Source organism: Eumetopias jubatus, unplaced genomic scaffold (assembly GCF_037043125.1).
Source record: "Eumetopias jubatus isolate StellerSeaLion01/CBP00866 unplaced genomic scaffold, mEumJub1_p1.0 scaffold_4, whole genome shotgun sequence".
In the NCBI taxonomy this organism is placed as follows: Eukaryota; Metazoa; Chordata; class Mammalia; order Carnivora; family Otariidae; genus Eumetopias; species Eumetopias jubatus.
The window spans coordinates 3446071-3466531 of NW_028274810.1; the positions used below are offsets into that span (position 1 = coordinate 3446071).

The 20461-nt window shown below is 41.1% G+C and overlaps 1 protein-coding gene across 1 annotated transcript in view; it reads left to right on the forward strand.

Annotated features, from left to right (window-relative positions):
- Window positions 1–2909: 2909 nt before the first annotated feature.
- OTUD7B (OTU deubiquitinase 7B) overlaps window positions 2910–20461 on the forward strand; it is a 55051-nt gene continuing 37499 nt past the window's right edge. The window contains exon 1 of the mRNA XM_028088328.2: window positions 2910–3199. The gene's annotated coding sequence lies outside the window, so the exon portion shown is untranslated. The remainder of the gene's footprint in view (window positions 3200–20461) is intronic.

The window sequence follows — 20461 nt, forward strand, 5'->3', positions numbered from 1 at the left end:
AATAAAATCTTTTGAAAAAAATTTAGATTCTTGGTTTTCAGTCCCCCAAATTCTCAGTCAGTCTGAGGTTCCTAGGCACATATAGTATGCTGTTTTGAAACTCCACAGAATCCATGGTTTGAATTACAGTGGTGGTAGTGAAAAGGAAGTTATTTTGGTTTGGTTTTCTGTTCCACCACAAAAGCATATAAATGCAAACAATCGCTATTTTTTTTTTCTTTTTTCCTGGTTAGCTGCAAAATAGCTTTCTCTGAACATTTCCCCCCACTCTATCCATTAGCCAGTGTTGAAATAGTCGCTCCTTTTAGTTTTTCTGGTGAAATGCAAAGTTCCGTTTTTTTTTTTCTGCTCTTGCTTAAAGTGAAATGAAAGCTCAGGGAACTCCTTGGAGCATCCCTTTGGATTGCTAAAATGAGTTAACAAAAACAGGCCTTAGGACAGAAGAGAACTTAGTACTGAATGACAGATGAGGGTATGTTGCTGGTACACTGGTAGAATTTTCTGTGTTGCTCTTTTTCTTCCTTCCTTCCTTCCTTCCTTCCTTCCTTTCTTCTTTTTTTTTTTACTATTCTTTTACCTGGCGGCAAAAAATAATCAGCTGTGTTCTGACAGCTGACAACATCAGACAGTTGCTTCTGAACATTCAGCACAGTGACAGCCAAATGGTTGCAGATCACTACAGAAGAGGTCCCCAGTTTCTAGGCAGAGAAACTGACACATAGGAATAGGAAGGGAGTCACTTAATGGCTTAGGGGCTGGCTGAGCTGGGACCAGAATCCAGGTGGCTTGGCTCCCAGCCTGGCTGACCACACTGCTACCCACATAGCCTGGGCTGACCCAAAACAAGCAGCTCATTGAGCAATTGCACAAACAACAATGAGTGATGGATGGTCAGAGCAAGAAACAGGCACAAAGCAACTGCAACCCCATCCCTTCCTGGCCCCTAAATTTCCAGGCAAGCCTGTAAATTTGTGGTTACTTAATTGAGTTTGGCCCAGCTTTCAAATTTGGAAACTTTTTGTGGTCATTGCCAAAAGTAAAAGTCTGCCTTGTAATGAGGGTGGAGAGTGCCTTTGAACTCGGTACCTGGTTCTCATAAGGTGGTGGTAGTGGAGTTAAGACTGGAAAGACATAGTCAACAGATTAGCAAAACCTCGTCCTGGGAGGGCTTTGGTGAAACAAGATAACTTTAGATTTTTGAGGCTCCTCATCTGTGGATCTGTTCTCCTACCTCAGATTTAGCTAGCAAGGGGTGGTTGTGATCAATGGAGTTCAGTTAGAATCAACTTAGATGACCAAGTCTCGTTTTACCCTCTTCCTCAAATCTGCCACTGAACATAGCCAAAATTTGCAGTCCCCTGATGCTTGAAGCCCAGGCCAAATGGCTCTGCCTGCCAACTTGTACTGTTGGTCCTGGGTGTGCCTCCTGCAAGGCACTCTGACCTGCTTGGCCTTGGTATGGCCTTAGGCTCAGCCCTAAATCAGCTCTCAATCTTGGGTGTCCCCAGGAGATATAGCTGTCTGTCTAGGCAGTTTCCTGTTTCAGATGTCCATTTTCTAGTCCTGGATAATTCCAAAATGTCTACGCTCCACCCTTCCCATTTAGAAACTGAGGACCTCAGGAAGTACTGAGGGGAAAAGTTGACTGTGGTACAGTATTTGTTCTTAAGGAGGCCCAGTGGGCACAGTTTAGACAATAAACATTTTTAATATGCAGATCAGGTGCCACAATGTTAGGAATCTGAATTAAAATTTAGGCTTTCTTTGGGTGCCTGGGTGGCTTAGTCACTGAGTCTGCCTTCGGCTCAGGTCAAGATCCCAGGGTCCTGGGATAGAGCCCCATGGCGGGCTCTCTGCTCAGCAGAAAGGCTGCTTCTCCCTCTCCCTCTCCTCCTGCTTGTGTTCTCTCTCTCTGTCAAAATAAATAAATAAAATCTTTAAAAAAAATAAAATTTAGGATTTTTTTGGTCAGGTTATAATAGGGGCTGGCCCCCTTTTGTGTTTGATTAAATGGCTCTTCTTACTAGAACTAGTCCACATTCTCCTAATTTTTATTTGTTCATTCAATAAATATGGAAGGTCTGCCATATGCTGAAGTTTATGTTCTCATAGACATAGCCCATTGTTACTCATATAACACACATGAGTTCTGTTTTATGTAATATAGTTTCATGTATTTTACTAAAGTGTAAGATCCTTGATGCCTGGAATTATGTCTTATTCATTTCTGTGTCACCAATATCAATGAGCACAGTACCTTGCACATAGTAGGGACTCAATAAATATTTGAATTGAATTATGCTGTAATGCTGTTAAAAGGCATTAATAAAAACAGTGATACTTAACTTTTTTCTTTTGGGCTAAGGCAGACATGTCATCATTATGCAAGTAAGTAAATATTGAGTGTTAACAGAGAAGGGTATGTTCACTTCACGAGTGACGGAAGAAGACTGCAAAACTGGGTGGAGTCTCGGTCTGGGAGAAGCACTGTTAATTTTCCTCTGGTCAGTCTAGAATGACCGCGAAGAGCAACTAGAATTTCAGTCTTCTCATTCGAAAGTATTTTCACCCCTCTCACTTTTCCAGAACTACCCGCCTTTTTCTGCTTCTTCCCAAAGGGCTATAGCCAACTGACTCTACCTCAAAGTCTCAAGAGCCCCCTCTGTACCCCTCCAGCTTCGGTTCAAGAACTCTCCAGCTCAGAGGCCTTAAGAACATTGGCCAGGAAAACACGGGGTCACGCGCAGGGCAGGCGCCAAACCGGCCGCAGCCAGGGGAGCGGCGCTAAAGGCGGGGCTGCTACGGGGCGGGGCGGGGCGGGGCGGGGCCGGCAGGAGGAGGCCTGGGGGCGGCTTAGGTGTCACCACCAACCCGCTCCGGCCGGAAACTGGCGCTAGTTTCCGGCCGGACGGCCGAAAGCCACCGATCCTGAACCAGCCGCCTGAGTCGGAGTGGCGACGGGGTGTGGAGCAGGCAAAAAGCCACTGGGGGAAGCCAGTCCTGATCAGTGCCGTCTGGCTCCAGCTCCTGATCCTGTGCGGAGCAACAGCCGCGGTCGCAGTCTCCGCCACCGCCTCCGCCTCCATCGTCGTCGGGGGAGGGGCCAGCCGGACCCCGGGGTCACAGCCGAGGAATGAGGAGAGGCGGCCGGGCCCCGCGCTCCGCCCCGGCCTAGGGCCTTGCCCCGGGAGCCGCGAGGGTAACGGAGCCCCCTGCCTTGTCACCCTCTTCCCGTCTGCTCCCGTCCCTCCCGCCTCTTCAGACTCCCAAACTCTGACCCTCCGATCTCCACTGTCCCCCTTCTCCTTTCTGATTATATTTCTCCCGGAGCCACTGCCTCCCGGCACCCCTTCCACGCCCCGACTGTGCCTTGCTTCGTCCCAACCTTTTCCCCGTTGCTCCTCCCTTTCACCTGCGTCCCGCGTTCCTAGCCCCCACCCCCGGTCCTGGCCTCCCTTCCTAAGCTGTGCTGGGCAGTTTAGACGGTCCCCCCCCCTTGTCAGCGAGACTTTCGGGGAGGAATGGTGGAGTTTTAAGGTGGTTCAGAGTGCAGGCTACCCCCCGCCCGTCCTACCCCCATAGTAGGATAAAGTTCATTGTAAAGTCTCAGTATAAAAGTACAACGAAAAGAAAACCAGCTTGTTCTCCCCTCTAGATAGCCAAACTGAGGTGCGTCCAGTAATGGAGGAAGGGAGCGAAAAAGTGTGTGTGTGTGTGTGTGTGTGTGTGAGAGAGAGAGAGATTGATTCTAGGGCAGGCTTATGAACTTTAGAAAAAAGAAAAGTTGCCATGAGCCGATGGAAACTTCAGAAGCTGACGATGAGTAAGCCGGGGGCTGCGTGATCTCACTCTTCTTCTCATAATTACTAGGTTAACGGTGTGGCTCCGGTCGGGATGGAATGGGATTTGTTTACTGGGCCGGCGTATTTTTAGCTTGTCGGCTCACAAGGACCAGAGAGCTCTTGAGTCTCTCTGAGTCTCCCTGAGTCTCTCTGAGTCTTTTTCCGTCTCCCTCCCCGACTCCCTCCCTCTCGTCTAGGTAGTCTGTCTAACCTAGGTGGTTCCCCTGGGCACAATACAGATCTAGAAATTAAGGTGAAAGAAGTGGACTGGTGAAATTTTATGTAAGAGAGTCTCTCCCACACTTTTCAGGGGCGTTCCTTTTCATAAATGCAAAAGCAGGAATTAGCAGGATTTTGACTTTTATTTTCCTCATATTTTTATAACTGTGTAAAATGCTTTTGAGAACAACCAGAAGCTGGTAATTTTTCAGTCTTTGGCTTGTCATTACTGTATATTTAGGAGGTCCTTGAGGAGGTTGGATCCCTTTGTCTTTCAGACCCTATTTCTAAAGTAGAAAAGGACAGGAAGAGGTAGTGGTAAGGCTAGTCCAAAAAGATAGCAAATCCCAGATTTTTGAAAAACATTTAGAAAATTTCTTTCCTAGTGAATGAGACTGCATTCCTGTTGGGGTGGAGAAGACAGCAGGAACTTAGGCTGGGTGACTAGGGACACTCAGACTTCTAATTAACCATTTGCTGTGCATAATTTACAAATGAATACATTCTAGGCAAACAATTATACTCTTTGTCTTCATTGTTCTTCTGAACAGTTCTTTTAAAGTTTAGGAGCCAACCTGCTGTGCTAGTCTATTGATATTTTGAAGGCTGAACAGAACTGTAAAATAAATGAAATTGATGTTGCTCATCTGGAGTGTGAATACCAGTCTTGTTCTAATTTCCACTAGCTACCCCGCATGCCGCGGAGCACCTCCCAGAGTAAGTGGCCAGTTACTATGTACTTAGTGATCGCAAATGAATACAAATGTTAGCTCATGCTAGGAATAATTGAGAAGGTAAATAATGCTGAAAAGATCTTCCAAAACGGAAATAGATTATTTTTCGATTTTTTTTCCATTTTGGATTATCAGCACCTTTCTGCCGATGATTATCCATTAACATGAATAATTTAGAATTGAACAGAAATCCACTTCGGGCATTGAGCATTCAAACAGGAAGGAAAGATGGAAGGAAGATAATTTCCAAACTATTACTAATTTTTTGTTGTTGCCTGACTTGACTTATCCCTTTCATTTAATGCCAGAGACTCCCTTGTGGAAAAAAAAATGTAAACCTTTGCCAGGGAAAGGGCTGTCTGCTGACTTGTATAAGGCAGGCTGAACAGTGATGAAGGGTAATTGTTAGTTGGACTTGGTGGAGTTAGGTCACCAGCAACTTGGAAATATTCCTGAAGCTTTACGTCCTTAATGTCCTACTCTGGGGACCCCTGTCGAAAAAAGATTTAATTTGGAGGGTAAAACCAAATTTTTTAAAAATCAGAAACGCCTCCCCAGAGTCTGTTGACTATTAATAATTGTTTTAATTTGTGTGTCGGTTGATGCCAGTATTAGTGATGTCTGGTAAATTCTATTTATATCAGTGACATAAATTAGGGAAGATTTTGGAATCAGCAAAATTGGAGGCTGTGGATTAGAGTCATAAAGAGGCATGAACTATGGAGTTAAATAGAACTTGGTTCAAATCTTGATTATGGCATTTACTATGTGACCTTGGACAATTTACTTCTCCATCCTTATAAAATATGTATGAGCATCCAAGCAAATGAAGTAGTTATTCTTTGTTAGGAGTATAAGAAAAGAAAAGAGCTTCCAGGCAGAAAATGTATTTATTTCTATTTATATCACCTTCCCCTACATTTATTATTTGGTGCCTGGTGGGGTGGGAATTGAAGCAGTTGATTAAGTAGGAATAAGCCTACGGCAGCCTAATAGTCTACCACAATTCCTCTTTCTCAGAAGGTGTTGTTTGGGGTTTGAGATTCAATATATGTAACCAAGTGAATCATGATGGAGTAGCAGTATTAAAAATAAAATTTCAGATTGTTATGGGGGCACTAAGGGCCAGTTGTAAAGTTTTCGAGCGTCTCAAGGATGCTTAAGCGTGCTAAGGATCCTGGCAGATCCTTGTGAGGCTCCTTGTAAGGAGTACCTCCTCTTTGACCCCAGACATTCATCCCATCAAGGGAAGATCCTGAGACAGTGCTTTGAAGTGTGGCTTCAGCAGTGTCTTCCGTGTGGAAACTTAGGAGCTGTGAAATCTTCTCAACAGCCCCTGATAAATTCAGAGAATTAAAATCTGTATAACTGGAATATAGATGCTGGGCAGTTTTATGAATGCCTAAATTCAGTTGTCTTTTTTATTATGATAGAAGAAAGTTTTTTTTTTGGTCTTTTTTTTTTTTTTTAAGATTCACTTATTAGAGAGAGAGAGAGCGCGAGCATGGGTGGGAATGGCAGGGGGAGAGGGAGAGAGAATCTCAAGCTGACTCCACGCTGAGCGCAGAGCCTGACGCGGGGCTTGATCTCACAACCTTGAGATCATGACCTGAGCTGAAACCAAGAGTGAGATGGTCAACCGACTGAACTACCCAGGCACCCCTCTTTTTTTTTTTTTTAAGTAAGGAATCCTTGCTGAATAATGATTGAGCACTCTTGAGGATGAAGCTGTCTCCAAGCTCTAGTGACAGGCTTTGGGAAGATAGAAAAGATATAAAAACAAGTGTCCTTGCTCTTGGGACAGGGGTAGGGTTGTGGAAGGTGGTATATATAAATGGGAAGGCACACTGTTATAAGGTTTAAGGTTTAACATTAGGACACAACATATAAACAAAACCAAGTTTAGTGTGCTACAGATGGAATATGTAAAGGCTAGGAAACTTGAAATAACAGAGTCTGTGAAATTAATTAGGGAAGACTTCTGAATCAGCAAAATTTGAAACGGACTTGGAGGCTGTGGATTAGAGTCCTAAAGAGGCATGGCCAATGGAGTTAGGTAGAACTTGGTTAAGTCTTGACTATGTGATTTGGACAATTTACTTGTCCATCCTTATCTGTGAAATATGTGTGAGCATTCAAGTAAATGAAATAGCTATTCTGTGTTAAGAGTAAAAGCAAATATAAGATCTTCAGAGCCAGAAAGTATAGAATGTACAGTGTGCAGTGATGGTATGAATGACTAAGTTGTGTTTGTTGGGGGAATAAATGAGAGGGACTGGAGAGAATGTGGGTGGTCAAGTCATGGGTAGAACGGGCAAGAGGGTGGAGGGGACTCAGAGGCCAGACTCTGTTGGGTGTTGATGGAAGGGTCAATAGAGTCATTGTAGATCCTTGAACAAAGGATGGATTTAATGAGAAGTTTTGAGCCTTCTGGTCCAGGGACTCAGGGGCAAGGAGTCAGGCAGGCACCGGTACACTGTAACTCTTTGGTTTCTCTTCTGGACCATCTTGGCCTGAAGGGATCACCCAGGAGACATAGGATTCCTTGTAGAAGTTTTTGTATTCACACACCTTACTCACCATGCTGAGCTCTGTTTGTGTGTGTCTCACATTGTACTGTGGGCCTGTGGGCTATGGCTGGATTATCCTCAAGAACTTAAGGGTAAGGACAGTATCATGTTTTAAGTGCACTTACCTTTCAGTTATCTCTGGTATTGTAGGATATAGTAGTATAAGTAATTCAGAATTTCGTATTAAAATTTCTTGGTTTGAAAATGCATCATTTTTTTAAGCCAGATTTATTTTAATGTTTTGAGGATCATACTGATGTTGAAATGAATTTGCATTTCTAAGCCTCTATTACCTGATGGTGAGGAGGGTATACTGTTGGTGAAGAACAGTCAAACTTGGTTTAAAGATTATGCCTCAGAAATCCTGTAAATTGGATAATCCATTTATGGGTAATTAAGACTGGATTATATGAGTATGTTAACGAAGACCAGTTTCTTTTCAAAATCTGTGCAGGTCCAATGTGGCCACTTGGGCTGTTTGCCTTATGCCTAAGTGATTTATAGATGATGCCTATGTTGTAGTCAGAATGAGTCTTTACTCACAGTATCTGGAGGAATCCTATTGTGTTATGTTGCATTGTTGAAGATGAAGGTGGCTTTTTCAGAGGACTTGGGCTTTGTAGAGGCTCTTCCCGATAGTAGCTCTGCTAAAAAACTGTCAGGTTTTTCCTCCTGAACTAAAGTTGGTTGAAAATATGGCCAATTTAAAAAAAAAAAAAGGAATGGGGAGCAGTGTTCACATTTAATAAACAAACAAAGGATCATATGCTTGTTCTTCCAACCTTGTTCTTTCAGTTGACTTGTTTTCCTACATCCCTGCCTACCCCCCTACCTTCTCACAGTCATTACCAAACTATGTGCTTATGATGTCATGAGCACAGGATTATTATTTACCTCTTGAGTCAGGAGATTGTAGTGTTTTTGAGTGGAAATCAGAGGTGGAAGTCAGGAATCTTAATTTATACAGTTTAGTTCAGGATAATTTTCAACTGTGTTTTTTAGGATTATGTCTCATCTTTTTATTTCTCTAAGAAATAGTTTTGGATAGGAAAAATTACTATACTGTTATTTTTGGTGATCTGCTTTGAGTTCAGTTTTATGCTAGGTACTGTGGAGGACTAGGAAAAATGACGATTTTGTGCCCTTGAAGAGTATACAGTCTAGTTGGGAGTAAGGAGTATGGGAAGGAGTGAATACCCTTCCTATGCCAGACAAATAAAACAAAGAAAATGAGAAATTATATTATTGATTGCATAGTATAGACTTCATGCCATATGTATTTGGGGAGAAGAGCACTCAGGTAGTTATGAGTGCTATCACAAAGGAATTGTAACTTGTTCCAGATCTTAACAAAATAAACAAAATTGTATCAGGTACAAGGGGTGAAGATGAAGCAAAGAGCAACAACAGCAAAATCATTTCATTTTGGAGCTGAGAGCGATCAAGCAAAAGCCTGGACCAGGCTTGGGTATTCTTGGGGCAGTGATGAGACTGACCTGAGTAGCAGTGAATAGTAGTGGAAGAGGTGGTTTGGTTGGTTTGGAGCTATGTTTTAGAGGGGTCTTAGGAGGGAGGCTTATAAGTTGAGATTTTAAATGATAGAAAATAGTGAACCACTGTGAATTTTTGAGGAGGATAGTAATATGATGATAGTAGGAAACAGGTGGGCCGGGAGGGAAGGGGGATTGGCTCCTGGGGTGTATGAGGTGATGAGACCTGAGCTGGAGTTGTGGGGGGGGGGGCGGATAAGGAGAGAAAGGGGGAAAAAAGATTTTGAAGGAAAAATTAAAGTCAGTGAGGACTGGATGTAGCAGATGAAGGAGAGTGATCCATCAAGTATGACTATGACATTGTAAGTTTGGGTTTCTGAGACACTGAGATAAGGAAGTTAGGAAGGTTTCCTCATTTTTTAGGGGAATTTGATGAGTTCAGTTTGAGAGGTATTGGATATGAAGTGGGAATGAAATGCCTGAGAGAAAGCTGATCCATTTGTTAGAGATGAACCTGAAGCTGGTAGAGAGTAGAGGCAGAGGTTAATACTTTTGGAAGTGTGGTTTTGTGGTTCATCAGTATGGATGTGGTAGCTGTAGCCAAGGGGATGAATAAGGTCTCTGAAGTTTAGGGAAAGAGCAAAAGGCCGGAGATAGTGGTACTGATAAACACTATTCTATACTCTTCGGGCCATCTTAATTGACTTCTTCCTTATCCTTTCTTGTTTTCTGTTCCTTTCCTCCCAGTGCCAGCAAACATCCCTTGAATGTCTCTTACCTGGTAAGCACTGTTTTGGGCACTGAGGAAACAGATGAGTCAGACAAGGTTTCTACCTGCAAGGAGTTACGGGTCCAGGGGGAGGAGACGGATGCATAAATATATAGATGTCATGAAGTGTGGTAGTTGTTGCCGTTAAAGAATGTAGGGGTTAGTAGGGGCCTAAAGGTCAGTTCTGCCTTGGGCATGCAGAGGTTGGAAAGTGCCTCCCAGAGATGACATTTGAGATGAGTCTTGAAAGATGAGTTAAGGGTGTACCCTACAGAAGATAGGGAGAAGTACACTCCAGGCTGAGAAAACAACATGAACAAAAGCTTAAAGGAACGAAACAGCCAGACTTCTTCAGGTAACTTTTAAATAATGATTGTGGCTGGAGGACAGGGTTGGAGGGCAGGGATGAGGCTGGAGAAGTAGGTAAGGCTGATCATGCACAGCTGTAGCTTGTGCTGCAGTATGATGAGCATTTCAGGGTTTTTAAGCATTGGGGGGAAAAGTAAATTTCACGTTGTAGAAGAAAGATTATTTTGTCAGTGGCGTAGGGGGTACATTGGAGAAGAACAGAGCAAAAGCCTTTTTAAATGCCTTTATTATGCTTAACAGTAACGCATTTCTCATTAAGTGATCGTGTTTGTAGACTTACGGAATCAGAGAACTACAGGGACTGTTTCTTAGTCTCCCTTTCATTTTCAAAGGGCATACCTGAGATTTACTCAGGATCACAGAAGTAGTTTTGTGATAACTTCGTCCGGAATTCAGTCACCAATGGCTATAATGTGGTTGGAGTTTAATGAATGTCATTTCACCTCTCTGATTCTCTCATGTCCCATTCCAGTGTTTGTTACATTCTGCCACACTGCATTGTGCTAGAAGACATTCCATCCCATTGTCGTTTTTTACCAGTCCGAAGTGAACAGTGGCATTTTCCCAGGTCTGACTGAGGAAGATCTGCCCTGAGAGTACCTCAGGGAATAGGGACTTTTGACCTGAGGCAGTTGGGTGCCCTGGAGTGGAGTGAATAGGATGTTAGGATTATTCATCTGAGGTAATGATGCAGATGTAGAAGAATGTCAAGGTATTTGTTTTACTGAGTGTGCAGATGTAATTATCTCTCTTGCTAAATTCCCTTCAAGTTCTTTTCTTTTAAACTTAATTTTAAATTGTGCCAGTGAAACTTTGGTAGAAGAAATAGACTTGGATAAATTGGTTACCCACAAAAAGGATATTTATGTAAAAAGACAAGGTTTGTCATTACACTTGTATTCTAAATCTTCCTTTCCTGTGTTTTTAATTTTACTGGATTTTTATACCTTTTTTTTTTTTTTTTTTTTTAAAGCAAGCTCAAGGCGCAACCTGGGGCCTGAACTCATGACGTCCAGATCAAGAGTTGCATGCTCTACCAACTTTGCCAGCCGGGTGCCCCTTCGTTGGGTTTTTGTGAATTGGGTTTAAAGTGCTAACTGGGAGTTTTAGTCATTTTGCTGGAGAAGAACGGGACGGGCTAGGAGGCTATCTTAGAGGTTCTTAGACCCCCTGGGGAAGTTGGGACACAAAGGGATGTGGAAGGATGGGTACCTTCCACTGATAAGTCTTCCTCAAAACGTAACTGAGTTGTGATTACTTTGCTCTTTTCTCTGGGTTCTTTCTGTCCACATCCTCTCCAGAGACGGGCCTTGGTTTGGGAAACTGTCCACTTTAGCAGAATTGCCAAGTTTTAATTCTTTGTCAAGTGGGCAAGGGTACATTTTGTTTTTGTTTGTGAGTGTTTGGGGGAGAGTGGGGGAGAGAGGAGGCATAGCATAACTACTCACAGTGAGTCTTTATCTGAATTCCTATGTAACTGGAAGTTTCCTTGGCTTTTTTGAGGGGGAGATGACTTGGTTACGCTGGCATTTATGTTGTGTGGGATCGTGGTCGTCACTCCCCTCGGATATCTGATTTAAGATGGCAGTAAAAACTTCCTTCTTGTCCTTTTCTGTCAGCCTTCACCCCACCCTGTTCCTGAGTGCCTTCTGTGCACGCTCTGAGGGATGTGAAGAATCCTGTTCAGTTGAGAGCTGAACTAATCCAAGTGTTCCCTGAAAGTTTAGGGAAACTGTCTTGCTCCTGACTATTATTTTTGGGTTAATGATTCCACTGTTTTTCCAGTTACCTGGCCCTTTCTTAATCTTAAAATTTTGAATAATGAGATATTTTGAATATTTAGAAAAGTCCAGGGGGAAAAAATCCAAGACATTTTTAAGTCCATAACCCAAATTTAGTGGATGTTAACATTTTGTCATATTTGTCGTAGATCTCGTACTCTGTTTAAGGTGTAATGTTGGATATAGCAAAGTCCTACTCTGCATTCCTCTTTCTTGGGAGATGACTACTGGCCTGATTTGCTATCTATCATTCAGTTTCATGTTTTATACATATTATATATACACAAACAACGCATAGTTTTGGAAATCTTATATAAATAGAATTGTACTGTATGTATCCTTTTGCAATTTTTTCCTCAACATTGTTTTTCTGATGTGTCTACTTGTAGATCTAATTCACTTAATCATCTAATCTTTAAGCCTCTTACCTCCATTGCCCTTTTCACTTGTCCTGTTAAAAAATATCCTACCTGTCAAAGTCCCAGTTTAAGCCATATTTTCCTGATTCTTTTTTTCCTCCAGTAGGATATGATCTTTCCCACTTCTGAATTCTCCTGTCATTTTATTCGTACTTGTCTGGTCCTAGTTGTATATTTTTGTATTTTTGTTTATTTGTGTCCTTGGCATGCCATTTCTACTACACTATGAGCTCCTTGACAACAGAGAAGTTTCTTTTATCTTCGTGTCTCTCCTGGGGCTTGCCGCAGTAACTTATACATGGTCAGCATAGTGACTAAATGGTTAATTAATGAATTAAAAAATAAAAACCCTTTGCATTGATGAACTGTTAGTTTAATTATGAGCGTGATAGTGGCCCCAAGAAAATAGAGCTTATAAAGAAACAAATGTTCAGCAACGAAAATTAAATAAAATGCACATGATTGGCGAGAGTAGCCAAGACTAACTTCCTGCAGGAGATGAGCAAACATTCCCTGAGAAATGAAATGGGAATTGATCGGTGAGGAGACTCCTGGGAATTGATCATGATGGCATTGGTGAGACAGTGTGCTCCTGTGGCCAGACTCATCTCACTAGCTATCAAATTCTGCTGTTGTCATCAGGGTCTTGACACCCTCACTGGAGATGAGATACCGGCACTGAGAAAAAGCAGCCTCTCTGTTCACTTCATAAACACTGCCGAGAACCAGGAATTCTTTGGCCCCTGAAGAAGAAAGCCTAATATACATATTTGTACATTCGTATGTATGTATGTATGTACGTATACTTTTAACACTTGCCTTTTTTATTGAAACCAGATTGTATCTCAGCAGAATATTTTGAAGCTTTTAATTCTAGAAGGTAGAGTCCCAATATAACATCATTTTGGCCTCACGGAAGCTCTTCCCTCTCCTGCCAAGTAGAAATTAAATATTAAGTGGAACTATATGAAATTGCAATTTCGTAGGCAAAAGCAGTCAAATATTGGCAGTTTTGTATGGTTAAACCTTATATGTCCAGTCTTGATTTTCTCTTGGCATTCTGCAGAACATTATCATGACCTTTTTGAAGTGGATAATCCCAAATCCATTTATAATTCTAAAATGCATTTCTGAACTTTAATTTGGAACCAGTTTTCTTTTGTAGTTATCTTAAGCTCAAGTTTTTTTTTATAAAATGTTTGTATCTCTCAGCACATATTTAGTATATTTTGGGGATGGTTGTCGGGGAATGTATAAGGATTGTAGGCCACACTGTGGGAAATAAGCCTGTGATGAAAACTTTTGCTGTCATTAGCTACATACAGTTGATTGAGTTGGCTTTAAGGAGCATACAGTTTCTTTGAGTAAATGACTCCCCACCCTGCACTTCCTGCCACCCCCATATCTCCTCTCTAAGTCTTGACAAGGGAGATCTGGTGGTGGGGAAAACCATGGAAGAGAAAATTATCTGTGGTCTTTGATTTTATTTGGAGACGTAACAGGAACGAGGATATGAGCCCTAGCTCCTGGCACCAGACTCGTACTTCATGGTTTTCCAACAGTTCTTTGGCTAAGGGAGCCCCGGGTGCGATGAGTGGCGGGCGTGGGGGGGGGTGGTGGAGAGCAAAAAAACAGAGATAGTGGGAGTTAGCAGATATTGTGGTATAGGATTGGGGAACAGGAATGGAAGAATGGGGATAAGTATAAAAATTTAAAGAGGTTCTGTTTCCGCTCATCCTTCAAAACCTGGCATAGAAGTCTTTATAACCCTGGTACCTTAACTATATCCGACTTGTATCCAGGCCACATACCTGCTTGGAAAACATCATATATAGAATTCGGCTTTGAAAATATCAGTTTTGTGTTCTAAAATAGTTCTTTGAAAAGTCAGGGTCATTTTAAATGAGTTGGTCTGCTACTGTCTTTTGAATCATTAATAACTCTGAGCCTTTAGTACTAGTAAGTCTTGGTCTTTATGTGAAGATAGTCTCATGTGAAGAACTGAGAAGGACAATGCGAAAATATCATGCTGCTAACAAAAATATTTTAGACAGCAAGTTCTTATCTATTTTAAAAACTTACCTGCTCTTATGAATTCCTTTGTGAGTATTTGCTTTCGTGTTCTTTGATCTAAGAGCTCACCTGGCCGAGTGTTCATTTTCTAAAATTTTCCACCAGTACTAAGGACAAAATTATCTGACATGAAGAAAGCTTCGTCCATTTTTGATGACTGGGGATAGAGACTTCCCAAACTCCTCAGAATTCTGAAAATAGAATTTGAAAGTTAGACTTAATATTTGCTGCATCCTGGTTTCTTTGGTTGCCTAAAATAAATTCCTAGCTGTTTGGCACAAGGTGACCTCTCATTTTAACAACATTAAATTCCTTCTCTCTCACATCATCTTTGAAGTTTTTTGCAATATGCTAGTTCATTATGGAAATTAGGATAAAAAAATCATCTACGCCAATTTCTCTTGATGTTTGCTGCCAGCTTGAGACTATAAATTCCTTTCTACTGAATACCTGCTGTGTACCAGAATTTGGACAACATGCTCTAAGGAGATGCTAAGGAAGTGTTACCCAGCAAATAAGTAGTAGGAGAATTGGCCCCTTGGGAATTTACATTCTGTGTTAAATGGGAAATAGTTTCATATACATAAATACATATATAGAAAAAAAGAAATGTAAGAAACAAATACAACTACAGAGTAGTATGTATATCATCATACAGCGTTTTAGAACTGAAGGGAAATTTACACATTGTCATCATTTTCTAGGTAAGGAAAATGAGGCCCAGAAAGTTTGACTTGTCCAAGGTAGTAGTTACTCTCAACAGCAATCATTTTATTGAATATTTGCTCTCAGAAAAGTTCGGCTTTAGTAAATAAAGAGTTAAAGTCATGAAGAACTTAATTATTAGTTGTGAAGACTGAATTATTTGCATAAAAAGATAACAGTACAAAGTCATGGGTACTAAGTGTCAAATGAGGAGTACAGTTGTACAGAATTACATAGATTTTTTTTTTTTTTAATAAAAGTAAGCTCTCTTCCTGACGTGGGGCTTGAACTCATGACCCTGAGATCAGGAGTCCCATGGTCTATCAACTGAGCCTGCCAGGTGCCCTGGGAATTATATGGAAGTTTAGAGAGAATGGGTAGGGGAAAATTTTAGACTTAGGCTAATCTAGACCTTAGAGGAGAGAGAAGACTGGGTAAGTTTAGAGGGCAAGGCATGAGAATAGTGAGCATTCAGAAGGCATTTGAGGCATGAGAACAGTGAACTAAGCCTGCCTTGTTTTGAGGGCAGAACAAGTAGACAAGCAACAAGATTAATAAAATTTGGAGAGTTAGGTAAATTGGAGAGGGCTTTAAATCTCAGGCAGAGGAATTTATACTTACAGTGATAAATCCCCAAGCACAGAATTTTATGTGTAAATGAGTATTTTAGGAAAATGGATTTCAGCTATGCAGTGTAAGGTGGAAGAAGAGAGACCAGGTAGAGTTGTTATAATAATCCTGGGGAAAGGGGTCTCTACAGAGTGATGGCAATGGAGAGAGAAAAGAGATTCCAGTGATTTGAAGAAAAGTAAATAGAATTTGGTAACGGCTTTTATAGGAAGGGTAGATAACAGTGCACGTGCTCTCCATCGGGGTTGTAGCAGTAGCAGAGCTGGGTTTGGCTGGTTTCTAATGTATCTGCTCTCCAAAGGATACTTTGGTGGAAGCCTTTGAAGAGCACTGAGTCTAACCCAACATTCTCAGTTAATACTGAATACATAGTTTAAGTGACTGGTTTAAGTTTGCAGAACTTGGTGTAGAGCCCATTCTTTTTGACTGTTGGCCAGTGATCTATGATATCCTATTGCTTAAGAGGAGGTGGGTCAAGTGGTTAAAAGCACAGAGGAGATGCCTGGGAAGTGAAATAGGAAGTTACAGACCACATTATGATGAGGTTTACCCACAAGCCGTTTCAGTTCTCCAAAGGTTTTCCTTATCTTCAGACACTAAATGTGTATACTGTCAGGCTCATAATGCAACAGTGACCTGCGTTCCTTAGAGCTATCTTTTGACATTCAGTTTTTCAGAGTCGAGGAAAAAGATTCCTTCCGATTTTGGATTTAATTGCATATACTCTCTGACTCCCAATTTTGAAGATGAAGTATCTTTTCCTCTGCATGTAGATAGGTTGTTGTGGTTACAGGCTGTAGGTGAGGTAAGCCTCAAAGGCCCCATCAGTCTTTTTGGAGTAAAGGGAGGAGGAGAGTTTTGGACCCAGATCTTTCAAGCTTATTTACCCTGTCAGCAGTTAAGAACAATTTACTTACACAGATCTTATTACCTAAAAAGGTCAGTAAATAGTGTGAATCAATAGAGTGTTTTCGCTAATGGGAAGTTTTTAGAGAATTAAATAGCCTTCTAAAAAATCCTTTATATTTGGTTTTAAATTTGTAGTCAGATTTAAGATGTGACTCAATCTCACTTCTTTTCCCTTCTGTTTTTCTTTCCTTTGCTTTTCTTTTCCTTTTCCTATTCTGCCAAGCTTTTATCTTGTAATAACAGATACCTGAAGACTCACAATAGCATTATCTGGATCAACTAACATTTATTATGTACCTACTACAAGTGTCTCTTATTTAATTTCATCTGCCAAGACGAAATATTCCGAGATTTTATGACTAGGGCCCTAGTAGTAAACATTTTCCAATGCTTGGCTTTTACAATTCTTACCCCATTTTAATCTTTGCCATGACTCTTCTGTTATAACTTCTGACCTGGCTGGGAAGGGAAGAAAACTTTACTATTTAATGGTGAGACCTACCATGAGTTTTATACTAAGTACTTTATATATCACCTCACTTAATACTCCTAACTGTTCAATAAGATAGGTAGATATTCTTATACCTATTTACAGATTAATTCATCTGAAATATTTATTACTGTTAATAAAAATATTTGTCAATTCAACCAAGATATTTAGGTACTGTTGAGGTGCTGAGGATACCACAGTGACTATCAGATGAGGTCCCTGATAAGGCACAGAGAAGTTAAATAACTTGCCCAAGGTCACACAGCAAGAAAGTGACAGAGCTAGGATTTACATATAAATCTGGTGGATTTCAAAGGGAATGTATGCAACCACTATAACACACTGCCATTTGTATATATTGCATGTTCTCTGTGATTACTTAAATAAACCAAGTTATAAAGCTAGGTGCTACTCCCAGTATTTCTTTTGTTTAAGAAGGTTCTCCATGGGGTGCCTGTGTGGCTCAGTCGGTTAAGTCAGCAACTGTCTGCCTTTGGCTCAGGTCATGATCTCAGGGTCCTGGGATTCCCTGCTCAATAGGGAGTCTGGAGTCTGCTTCTCCCTCTGCCCTTCTTCACTGCTCGTGTGCGAGCGCACATGCTCTGTCTCTCTGTAAAATCTTTAAAAAAAAAGGGGGATCTTTACATAATTAAAAAAAAAAAAAGGTTCTCCATGAATCTAAGAAAGAAATCTGTTGGTGCTGACAAGCACACCTGCCCAGTAATGCTTTTCCTCTCTTCCCCTCCCCTCTCCCCACTCCCTCTCAACTCACTCATACCTGGGTATAAACTGGACAGTGTGACCTGCTTTGGCATGTGGATGTGTTTGTGTTTTGAGGACTGGGAGAGTTTTGTTTGTTTCCTTGGCTTCCTGAACGTTCCTTGCCCACTTGCAAGTGCTTTCTTGTAGCGTGATGGTGAGTAATGTGTTGTTAACATTGTAATGTGGTCATACCAGTTGGAATATTTTTTTTTCTTTTTCCCTCAGTTCTCTCTGATGGGTATGTGAGTGGGGATTCTTGGGTCAAACTTGCCTTCTGCAGTTCATTCAAACAGAGAAGGCTTTCTGTATTTGGAAGACTGAAAAATAGTCTTGAGGTTAGGAAGACTTAAAATCCAATGTCTGGGGTGTCTGAGTGGCTCAGTTAGTTAAGCGTCTGCCTTTGGCTCAGGTCATGATCCTGGAGTCCCAGGATCAAGCCCTGTGTTGGGCTCCCTGCTCAGCGGGAGTCTGCTTCTCCCTCTCCCTTTGCTCCTCCCCCTGCTCATGTTCTCTCTTGCCCGTTCTCTCTTAAATAAAATCTTAAAAAAATAAAATAAAATCCAATGTCTTCTGCCCAGCTGAAACTCAGTTTTGTGGGGCGCCTGGGTGGCATCTGCCTTCTGCCTTCTGCCTTCAGCTCAGATCATGATCTCAGGGTTCTGGGATCGAGCCCCATGCAGGGCTCTCGCTCAGCGGCGAGTCTGCTTCTCCCTCTCCCTCTGTGATCTCTCTCGCTTTCACTCTCTCGAATAAATAAAATCTTAAAAAAAATTCAGTTTTGTCAGTATTCTAGGTTTATTCTTTAGCTAGTGTGATCCAAGAGAGTTGTTTGTTTTCAGTTATGTCCATTATCACCGTGTGCCATGTCTCAGATGAACGGTGTTTGTTCTGGAGTTAGCAGCTTAAAAATAGGCACACAGGTTTTGTGGTAAGCATTACCTAGTAGGAAGCACTAGGTAATGCTGTTTAGGTCTGTGAGACTGAGAAGCTGAGTTCCAGTTGAGTTCTAGGGATTACTTAGGGTGGATCAAGGTAGTTAGTGTTAGAACTAGTTGGTTTTAGGGACCCATGTCAATTAAGGACTGGGATTTAGTCATATCTGTGCATGACACATACGGTTAATAAGGTGATTTATGTGGATGTGTCTAACCCAGTGCTTGGTACTTGATTGGTACACAGTAAATATTAGTTAAATCTTTTAAGGTACTTGAATGGTGAGTGTTGTCAGTTTGTCTTTCTAGGGCAGCTTTCTCATAATTAGAAGAATATTTATCTTTAGAAGAATATTTATTGATCATTTAACTGTGGGTAAAGCATTTGGAAAAGGGATTGGGGTATCGAAGATTTCTATCAGAGTCTTGCTGAAACTATGGTCTTACCATGTACAAATTGAATCAATTAGGCCTAATTTAAAGGAAATTTGTGATTTTGCTTTGTTAGGGTCAATCGTATGCTTTTTTGATAGGAATAGCTTCTTGACCCTGTTGTAGAGTTGAAAATGCTTGCTTTTCAATTCCAGTTAAACTTGGTTTGATTTTTGATATTTGAGATAGTTGCCTATGATGTTTCCTTTTATTCTCTGCATTTTTTCAGTGAATAAAGTAATATATTTGCAAGTATTTTGTGAACTGCAAAGCTAGCATTTGCTATTACCACCATCACTACCAATAATAATGTTAAAAATATTAATGGGATAGGACTCATTCTAATGAAGGTTGGTTTCCTGGAGTAATTTCAAGGAGAAAAAGTCAGGACAATGGGATATGCCCAATGGCTTGTGTACTAATTTATATCTTTTGTACTTTTTGTGGAAGGGAAAAGGAAAAGCAGAGACTTGTCACTCTGAAAACTTGGCCGGGGCCTATGTCATCATGAAGGGTTGCCTGTAGTACTTAGATATACACTATTGTGGCAAGAAAGTTAAACAGGATTTGTCATATGTTTGACATAGTACATTCTACTGGAAGCATCTGTCTGTCTATATAGGAAACAACTCCTTCCAGTTCATTGGTAAGATCAACTACATTCTGTTACTATGGATCCTATACTGATAAAATGTATCAGTCTAGGACATTATGGCCTCATAGAATGGTAAGATTAAGGAAACTTCAATGCCTTTGACCAAAATATTTAGCTAGATGTTATCATCAAAATCTTTTACAGTCAACTTCTGATTGATTGGCATTCTTGGAGAAGAACATGTGATTTTAATAATTCAGAAGAGCAAGTTGTTTAGTAAATTTTGAAAAGACTCTTACTTTTTAAAAGCTTACTCTTCATTATTTTCTGTCTCCGATGCCTGGAACTCAGTAAATCTGTGTTGAATAAAGGAAGTTAACTGATACCTATCTTGGGGTTTTCTCTGGAATCAACCTGTTAGATTAACTTCTAGAAAGCAGGGATGATGACTTATTGGTTTATGTATCCCCTTCACTTAGTAGACTGCCTGGCATGGAGTGGGTCCTTACTAAGTTCTTATTGAATGATTGAGTCAGGAAGTTAAAGTTTTCATTAAGGGAGAATTGCAGTGACCTGGTGCTGTTGTGCTGATGGTGGCCTTCCTAAGAGGAAGAAGAGATGTAGCGTTCCCACAAATCAACATGAATCAAAGTGAATGTGAGGAAAGTGATTGCTTTGGTGCTGCCAGGCATTTTATTTACTCTTTCGGACAGGGAGAAGTAATGTCTTAAAAGTTGTTG